This window comes from Hibiscus syriacus, unplaced genomic scaffold (genome assembly GCF_006381635.1).
Source record: "Hibiscus syriacus cultivar Baekdansim isolate YM2019G1 unplaced genomic scaffold, ASM638163v2 tig00110450_pilon, whole genome shotgun sequence".
Taxonomy (NCBI): Eukaryota; Viridiplantae; Streptophyta; class Magnoliopsida; order Malvales; family Malvaceae; genus Hibiscus; species Hibiscus syriacus.
In genome coordinates this window covers 9,542,501-9,552,860 of record NW_024062743.1, presented here as the reverse complement: position 1 = coordinate 9,552,860, position 10,360 = coordinate 9,542,501, and positions in this window count along the sequence as shown.

Sequence of the window (10,360 nt, the reverse complement as noted above, 5' to 3'; positions counted from 1 at the left end):
ATGTGTGTCTTCATCACTAATGATAGCTCGAGGTGTTCTAAAACATGTGAATATGTTCTTGTGCAAAAACTTCAGCACAGTCTTGGAATCATTTTTAGGCATTGCAATGGCTTCCACCCATTTGGACACATAATCTACTTCCAAGAGAATGTACAGATCTCCAAAAGATGTTGGAAAGGGTCCCATGAAATCTATCCCCCATACGTCGAAAAGTTCATCTTCCAGACTGTTTTGCCATGGTATCTCATGTCTTTTTTAAATGTTCCCTGTTCGTTGGCATCTATCACATGACTTGTAGAATTTGTGTGCATCTTTGAACAAGGTTACCCAATAGAATATGGATTGAAGAACCTTCACCATTGTTCTCATCCCACCAAAATGTCCTCCATACGGTGATGAATGACATTGAAGTAGAATTTCCTTGTGCTCTTCTTCTGGGACACATATTCTGATTATTTGGTCTCCACATTGCTTGAATAGGAACGATTCATCCCAATAGTAATGTCGTACATCATGTCGAAACTTTTTTCGGCCCTGGCTAGATAAATCTGGAGGCACAATACCATTAACGAAAAAGTTGACTATATCAGCATACCACGGCACAGCCGTGAGAAATAAAATTTTCTCATCAGGGAAATCCTCTTGAATCTCTGTTATGTCATGACAATTAATTTTGTTATCTAGTCTAGACAAATGATCTCCTACTTGATTTTTCGTACCCTTTCTATCATTGACCTCTAAAACGAACTCTTGTAGTAATAATATCCATCTAATTAGCCTAGGCTTTGCATCTTTTTATTGATCAAATATTTAATGGCTGAGTGATCTGTATTCACAATTACTTTAGTGCCTATAAGATATGGAGATAACTTATCAAATGCAAATACTACTGCAAGAAGTTCTTTTTTAGTGGTGGTATAATTTACTTGTGCATCATTAAGAGTAAGGCTAGCATAGTCGATAACATGAAAGATTTTACTTTTTTTTTGCCCTAACAGTGCTCCAAATGCGTAATCACTAGCATCGCACATGAGCTCGAAAGGTTCATTCCAGTCAGGTGGAACAACGATTGTTGCTACTGAAAGTTTTTTCTTCAAATATGTAAAAGCATTCAAACAATCATCATTAAATACAAATGGTTGGTTTTGTTGAAGTAAAAGACACAAGGGTTTTGAGATTTGAGAAAAATATTTTATGAATCGCTTGTAGAAGCCTGTATGTCTAAGGAAACTGCGTACGCCTCCCATGTTAGTGGGCGGAGGTAGGTTTGCGATTACTTCCACCTTGTCTATATCGACTTCGATACCTTGACAAGAAATTTTGTGACCCAACACTATTCATTCGGTTACCATAAAATGGCATTTTCCCCAATTTAGTACTAAGTTGGCTTCTTCACATCGTTTCAGTACTTTGGATAAATTACCGAGACATCGGTTGAAATCGTCACCTGAGACGGAGAAGTCATTCATAAATATTTCCATGCACTCTTTCACCATATCTAGAAAAATGGCCATCATGCATCTTTGAAAGGTAGCTAGGGCGTTACACAGCCCGAACGATATTCGTCTAAATGCATAGGTACCATACGGACATGTGAAAGTAGTCTTCTCTTGATCCTCCGGTTTTATGGCTATTTTATTATATCCTGAATATCCATCAAGGAAGCAGCAAAATGTTTTTCCTGCTAGCCTATCAAGCATTTGGTCAATAAAAGGGAGGTAAAATGGTCTTTCTTTATGGCTTTATTTAGCTTCCTGTAATCCATACATATGCGCCAGCTCGTGACTGTTCTAGTAGTTAAGAGGCCATCATGTTCATTTTTAACCATGGTTACTCCACCCTTCTTTGGCACACACTACACCGGACTGAACTATGAACTATCGGATATAGATAAATCACACTCGTATCCAGCCATTTTATGATTTCCTTCATGACTACCTTCTTCATGATCGAATTGAGTCTTCTTTGTGGTTCAATCGAAGTATTATGGTTCTCTTCTAAATTGATCTTGTGCATGCATATGGTAGGGTTGATTCCCTTCAAGTCTGCCATTGTCCATCCGAGAGCCTTTTTTTGTTGTGACAAAACATTTAACAAACTATTCTCCTGTTCAAAGGTTAGATTGGCAGAAATTATCACTGGTAAAGTTTCATCACTACCTAGGTATGCATATTTCAAATGTGATGGAAAAGTTTTAAGTTTCGATTTAGGTGCATCCAATAGAGATGATTCTGGGGGGTTAACTTCATTAAAATCTAATGGTTTGAATTTCATACCTGATCTAGTATGAAGGAAACTAGATTGTTCCTCTGACTCTCCTTCATAATCTGCCTTGGTGTCGTTAGCAGGGAATCTGTTTAGCGCTTTATTAAGACTACTGTTGCCAAGGCCATAGTTCTCAAAATTGTCTTCCAAATATATTTCGCTTGAGCCATGATTTTTTTGTTTATTTGTCATGGTTATTGAGTTGTGGCACAAAATATTGTATTCATCTAGCTTTAAAAATTCATCATGGCCAAGAATTATCTTTTCCTCTTCTTCTATTGAGTCCATGTCTCTAATGCATTAGCATTCTTCTGAATCATCCATATATTTCATGGAGTTGAATACATTGATTGTGACGTTTTGCTCTCCTACCCACATTGTGAATTCTCCCTTCTCGCAATCTATTAAGATTCATCCAGTGGCTAAAAAGGGTCGTCCAAGGATGATAGGTGCATTTTCATTGGATTCATAGTCCAAGATGAGGAAATCAATTGGAAATACGAATTTGTCCACCTTCACTATGACATCTTCTATTCTTCCCCCAGGACGTACATAAGACCGATCAGCTAGATGTAGGATAATTGTGGTTAGGAAAGCGTTATACCTTTCTAGTTTTAAAAATATGGACTTTGGTATTAAATTTACACTTGACCCTAAGTCAACAAGAGCTCGTCCTACAAAGTTATTACCAATTGAACATGGTATTACAAAACTACCTGGGTCTTTTTGTTTTGGTGGGAGTTCACTTACTGCAGAGTAGATTTCTTTTGTCGTGGAAACATTTTCAACCTTCCTCTTCTTTGTAACGATGTCTTTTAAAAACTTAGCATAGGAAGGCATTTGATCGATAACTTCAAGTAAAGGCAAGTTGATATACAACTGATCCAGAACATCAATAAATTTCTTGAACTGGATATCATTATTATATTTCTTTAATCATTGAGGGAACGGTAGTGGAGGTCTTACGTCATCTGCTATTGGTGCTGAGGAATCTCTGGCCTTGGTAATAAATTTCCCATTATCTGGTTGATGATTTTCGAAGCCTTCATCCTTTTCCTTCTTTTCAAATAATTCATCATTCTCTACATCTTTGGCTTGATCTTCTGGTTGTGTGATGCCTTGGTAAGAATTTTTCAGATGTTCTCCCCCAAACTTGTCATTCTGGTTAACCCGTGTTCCACTCCTTAGTGTAAGTACACTGGACTGCTCCTTTCCATGATGCTTAGTGATTTCAGTATCACTAGGGAGATTTCCTTATGGGCGGGAATGTAATGCCGTGGCAATTTGACCCACTTGGTTCTCTAATGCTCTCAGGGATAAGTTATAGCTTTGCAAAAGAGTCGCTTGACTTTGCAACAAATTTCCTTGGTTTTTTCTTGTTGATGAGTGTTCTTGCATCAGAGTCTTTGTTGCAGCCATGAAATCTTTTGTTGAGGCCATGAATTCCTACAATGAAACTTCCAAGGAGTTAAAATTGGAGTTTGTATTAGAGGAATAAGTTGTACCTTTAGTGTTCTGTCAGGACAGCTGATGATATTGATTCTGAAAATGTTGCTAGTCCGAGTTACTCTGTTATGGCCTATTGTAATTCATTGCTTGATTTTTATTGTTTCCTTGATTACTCCATGAAAATTTGGAAGTTGTCTCCGGCCAGGATTATATGTATTTGAGTAGGGGTTATTGTTTCTTCGGTTGTAATTGTCCACGTAATTGTCCACAAAATTGGTAAACTCGTGATTTTCTAGACATTCATTCTCATGATGGTTGCCGTGACAAAATATGCATACATTATTGGTTTCCTTGACTTTTCTCACCTTATTAGGACGCTGCAAATTTTTCTACATATTAGTTATGGCAAAAAGTTGAGCAGCTACTGAATCTTTACCCTGAATTTCATATGCTCAAGAGGCTTTTCTGCTGGTTCCCATCCTTGTAGTTGGGAATTGATAGTCGTTATTTGCTATCCTATCGAGGATATCAAAGGCTTCCTCGGGTGATTTGTCAAGAAAGGTGCCATTTTCTAAGGCATCTAACATCATTCGAGTAGGTGCATTAACTCCGTTGTAAAACATCACTACTTGAGTCCAGTCATGAAATCCCTGGTTTACATACTTACGAAGTAAACTTTTATACCTATCCCAACATTTGTATATTGATTCATCATCTTCTTGGAGAAAACTTGCAATATCATTGCGAAGCTGTGTATTCATATTGGGTGGATTGTATCGAAGTAGGAAACTTTTGCATAAATCCGCCCAAGATTCCATTGAGCCTGAATGAACTCCACTGAGCCAAGCTCTTGATCTATCGCGTAGGGAATAAGGAAAAAGTTTAAGTTTAAGCACATCTTCATGCATACATTATTGTTGGAATGAATCGCACACTTCAAGAAAGGCACAAATATGTTGTCTAGCATCCTCATTAGGTGAACCATCAAATTGACCGATGGAATTTAGCATGTTAAACATCACTGGTTTAAGCTCAAAATGGGTTGCTTGTACTCAAGTGCCATGATGCCTGAATTTAGATCGTAAAGAATTGGGTTCAAGTGATCTCGTATTGCTCGTAGTCTTGCAACTTCTCGCTGAAGATTAATTAACGCATCAGGATCTATCTGATCTCCCATGTTGTTACCTTGAAATTGTAGTTGGTTCATATACTCTCTGGTTCATTGGTCACATCGTCTTTGTCTAAACAACTATTCAATTTCAGGGTCGAATGGTTCTAATGGTTTACCAGCAGATATCAGGGTCATGCAATGATAAAAACCTACAAAACAAAATAATAAAATACGTTAAACTATGTAAATATAAGGTGACAAGAAAAAATTTATTATGGTGAAAAATAAAAATTTTGTCTTTAGCCAATCCCCAGCAACGACGCCAAAAACTTGATCTTTTGTAAATGTATATGCTAAGGAAAATAACTCTATGCAAGTATACTCAATCGAATCAAGTAATATAGGGTAAGTGAGTTATCGTCTCCTCAGGGATTGGTCGATTATTTTTAAGCTTCACCACAACCAGAACTAGTTGTCACAAGCTAAATCATATAATCTTGTCAAATTAGAAAACTATTAGTAATAAAGTAAAACAAGGAAATATTGTAAAATATGGTTGTAGAAAAGTTTGGTTGACAAAATAAATATGCAAAACTATCGAATTAAAATAAAGCAAAGGCAAACGTTGATTCAAATATATTCAAAACAACCTCACATATTCAGCCTTATCACAGAGAATTCATGCTAATCTTTTGTTATGCCCAACAATTATTCTAAGTCCAGAATGAATTGTTATGACATGCTTAAGTTGTCCAACATGATTACTAAGTATTCTTAGATGGTTGTTAGAGCAATACTACTCAGCGTTAACTACTACCCTTGGTTTTTCAGACTGTTGTGTTAGTAATACCTCTCAGCGGAAACTATAATTGTTGCTTATCATCTAGCGTCTATCCCTTTTAGTCGATTGAAACCCGCTCCTTATCTTTAAGGTAGACAAGTTAGGACATCATCATCCCAGATCATTTCCATTGTTCACGTAGATCCATCTTAATTCTCTCGAATCTAAGAATCAATATCTAGACAAATGGCAATCTCTCGACTCTCTTACAATGCCAAGACGTGTTTCACCTAGACCCAAGGCAATCTCTCGAAGCTCTTACAGTGTCAAGGTAAAATATTCAAACAATGAACAAAACAGTCATGAGCAAATTTATAATTCATCATTCATAAAGCAGAAAATAATTGTTTAGGTAAACAAAGATTAACACTAAGTAAGACAGTTCATGGTGTTATCAAAAAGTCAACCGAGTATCATTGTTTTAATACAACCCCAATTACGTAGAGAAATTAAGAACAAAGGAAGAACGACTCCTAAAATTGGTGGCTCTATCGTGACAATTCTGATCAACACCGCGCCTACCCTGACGATCAGCCTCCCTCGAGGTCTGACCGCCGCTCTGCTACAGCCTGGCTATGGAGGACACCAAGGGCGGTTGGTTGGTAAACTGTGGGGAAACACTACAGTTACTCTCTTACACTTCAAGTAAAGCTCTCCTAACTTCCTTGCCTCTTTTGTTGGCAGCTATGGCTGGGTATTTATAAAAGGAAATCTCCTAGGGTTTCGCATAAGTGAAGATTCCTTATATACCCGTTATTGCCTTATCCAGGCTAAAAAAGGAAAGGTGGCTGGCTGTTGTCAGAATCTTGAGGGCTTGCTTGCACATGAGGGAAGTCGTACAGCTGGCATGTGACATAGGTGATTTCATCATATCCGTTTTAGACTTTCAAGAAAAACCTTACATTGGCGAGATAAATCTGGTGTTTACTTTCTTTAACTTCTCTATTCCATTAGCCCTTACAAATTACGTTATCGTGACTGAAATGTTCTTCCTAAGTAAATTTCCTGCACATACATAATCCACTCAGACCCTTTCTACTCAGCAGCATCAGTCAAACCAAATAAATTTTGCCGAAGCAAAACTTATCCACCACAAATAAATATAACTAAATGCAACTAATATGTTGTGCATACTTTGTTTAGATGAGCAATAACTTAAGTAAAAAGACTAGAAATAAAGTCTTTTTATGGAGTTATTACCAAGAAATCAAACAAAAGAGAAGAGTTTTTCATTTCTATTTTACTTTCTCATGTAAATATTTTGTTATTATGAGCTAAATTTTGTAAACACCTTCCTATTTAGAGGTTTTCTTTTATTACATTTCTTTTCCTTGTAAAAGGGTTTTGGTTCTAGCTGAGCCTTTGAAACGTTATGGAATCTTGTAAATGTTATCTCTTTGTCCTTGAAAAAGAAAAAAAAAACAAATTAGTGAATTTGTTAGAAAATCCTTAGTGAGGAGCTAAGGTAGTGGAGGTAGACTTAGTTGAGAAGTTGAACCACTATAAATAGCTGTGCAAAATTTTCTATATTTTATTCTCCTTACTCCCTAAACAAGTTTTTTTCCAATTCACCCCCTTCTGCAATTTTCGGTTGATCAAATTGAGCTTAAAAAATCTTAACAATTGGTAACAGAGCTTGACTTATTAGAAGGTTTAACAACCTTGAGACGATCCTAGAAGAAGCTCTACCGATTTCCAAAAAGATTTCTTCGACCTCCGACTCTTACTACCTTAAATATTCTCAACCGGTCAACAAGCCATCATATTTCAATTGAACAAATTATGCCTATTGGAAGAATAGGATGATGCTCTTCATTCAAGCCAATGATCTAGGAGCTTGGAACTCAATCATGAAGGGTTACTCCACTCCACCCGGTGATATGGATGATTGGAGAGATAGAGAAAATAAGAAGTTCCAATTCAATGCTAAGGCTATGCACATCCTTTTTTGTGCATGAGGCCCGGATGAATATGGAAGAGTCTCATTTTATTCCAATTCCAAGGAAATATCAATAAGTTCCAAGTCACTCATGAAGGAAACGATGAAGTGAGGGAAACCAAGATAAGTCTTCTCAACCGTAGCTACAAGAATTTCAAGATAAAATCTGATGAAGATATCAAAGCTATGACGGATAAATTTTCTGGGATTGTCAATGACCTCAAGGTATTTGGAGAAGTAATCTCTAATGAGAAGCTTGTGAGGAACATGATCTACTATCTTCTAAAGTCTTGGCAATCGAAGAAGATGATGATCATTGAGGCTAAGAATTTAAAGTCTCTCACTCTCAATGAGCTGATTGGTTCTCTTCTCACTCTTGAGTTGATGGTGAAGTAAGAGAAAGAAAATGAAGAGAAAAAATAAGAAGAATGAGGAGGTAGGCATAGCCTTCAAATCTACAAATGAGAGCAATCAATATTCAAATGAAGAGGTGGATGAAGACGATGATGAAGAAGAAGAGATAGTTAAGCTCTTCAAAAGATTCAAGAGATTCATGACTTCTAAGGAAGTAAAGCATGAATCGAGCAAGAAGAAGAGTCCCTCTGTGTGATTCAATTGACAAAGAATGGGGCATGTAAAGTATGAATGTTTCATCCTAAAAAAGAATGGATCAAGCAAGAAAAAGGCATTTGTGGCAACTTGGAGTGATGAAGATGACTCTAATGATGAAGATGAAGTAGTCAACCTATGCCTCATGGTCATCGGAGAATATTCAATGGTAACTTCTAACTCAAATGAATTAGATTCTTATTCTTTGATGAGTTACAAGTTTCTTACAATGAGTTGTATTTGGAATTTGATACCATGAATTCCAAATATAAGAAATTAAACAAATATAAGGAATTTGATTATTTGGTTTTGAAAGCAAAAGTTGATTTTGAAAAACAAAATGAATATTTGAAAAATGATTTAGAGCTTTCAAAAGTTAAAATCAATGATTTAGAAAAAAAAATCATTTGAAAGTTAAGCTTGAGAGCTTAACAAAAGAAAAAGAATTAATTTCTAAAAACAACTCATTATGTTTAAAAATGACAAAATGCTCACATTGTCATTTTCATGGTCATTTGGAATATACTTGTCATTTGAAGAAAGGAAAACGTTTTAAAATTAGACAAGTATGGGTTCCCAAGGGAACAAGGTACATTGAAACTAACGTCCAAGGATCCAAAGCAATTTGGATACCAAAATCTACTTAAATGTCTTTTGTAGGTGTGTAGGAGCAATGGTGATGAAAATGAAGATACTCAAATGCTCTAGCCATACTTGAAAAGGAATTGGTAACCCTTAATGCTTTTGTTTTTGATTATTTGGTTGCTCATTTAAGTTTAAGCATGCATGAGTTTTGATTTTAAATGATTTTATGTTTTGTATCTCATGTATGTTAAAAAGGTGTAATTATGAACACTTTAAAGATTTAATGGTTTTTCATAATTTTTGTTCATCATAATGAATTTTGGTTAAAATTGGTTTTAAATGAAAATAATATATCTCTAACAATTGATATCGATTTTCAAAATGTTTTTATTTTAAAAAAATTTAAGTTTTTGATCTAAATTTAAATGTTTATGCATGTAATTTAAAAATCCAAATGATATCTCTCTAACAATAGATATAACAATTTTCAAATGCATAACATTTTTGGAAAGCTTTATGCATATGCACTTAATTTCAACATTTGGTATTGCATAGCAAAAAAAAAACATCAAATTCAGCCCAGGAACTAATAATTTACTCACAATATGCAACTGATGTAAAAATGTTAAAATGATCCTAAAATAATCCTAATGATGCTAAAGTTCAAGTTTAACCTAGGTAAAAATGTTCTATGTAATAATTCTTTTGGAGAGTTATCATAATATAAAAATCATCCTAACACACAACTAATACATTCTTCCTAACATCAAATCAACAATCAATCATGCTTATAAATCAAGATTTGCATAATTGGTTATTTTTATCATTATAGGCATAGTAATGCACATTTTAAGCTTATTTTGGTAAATTTACCTGTTCTAACACTTAAAGATGACGAAGAGCTCTAAATCATAATATCACAAAATTGATTATGCTTACAACCATAGCATACCAAACTGATTGATCATGTGTGCAGCTATAGCATACCAAACAATCATTATACTAATGCATCATTCATCGTCATGTGATCATAAAATGAAACATTAAACCACAGTTGAAATCCAATGTTTAAAGTTCCACTATCCAAAATTAAAGTTTAAGTCAACACTAACTAATCTCTAAAATTGTAAAGAGAATCTCCCATTATCATAATTTTATCTACAACCATGATCGAAGATCAAACTGCGAATAAAAACTTCACAATTTTACAAGTTATTTCTTTTCTTTTCTTGAAAGAGGATACTTTGTATTAATGATAAACAAAGTACACCACCTCAAGGACCTCATTAAAAAACTCGCTAACCCTAAATAGAGGAAAAAGAGTGTACCTTGAGGTGGTAAGGAACTAATACACAAACAATATTCAGACCATACCCCGGCCCTACCACAAACCCCAATCCAACAACACATACTGACCGGCAAATTGAAGAAAGCCTAACTGAGAACCAAATGCATACAGCAAAAACCAGTGAAGTGAAGCTTAACAACGAAACAATACAACAAAGAAACTCCAAACTGCAACACCGATCTCTAACAAGTCCACGGCATAACTAAAAACTCC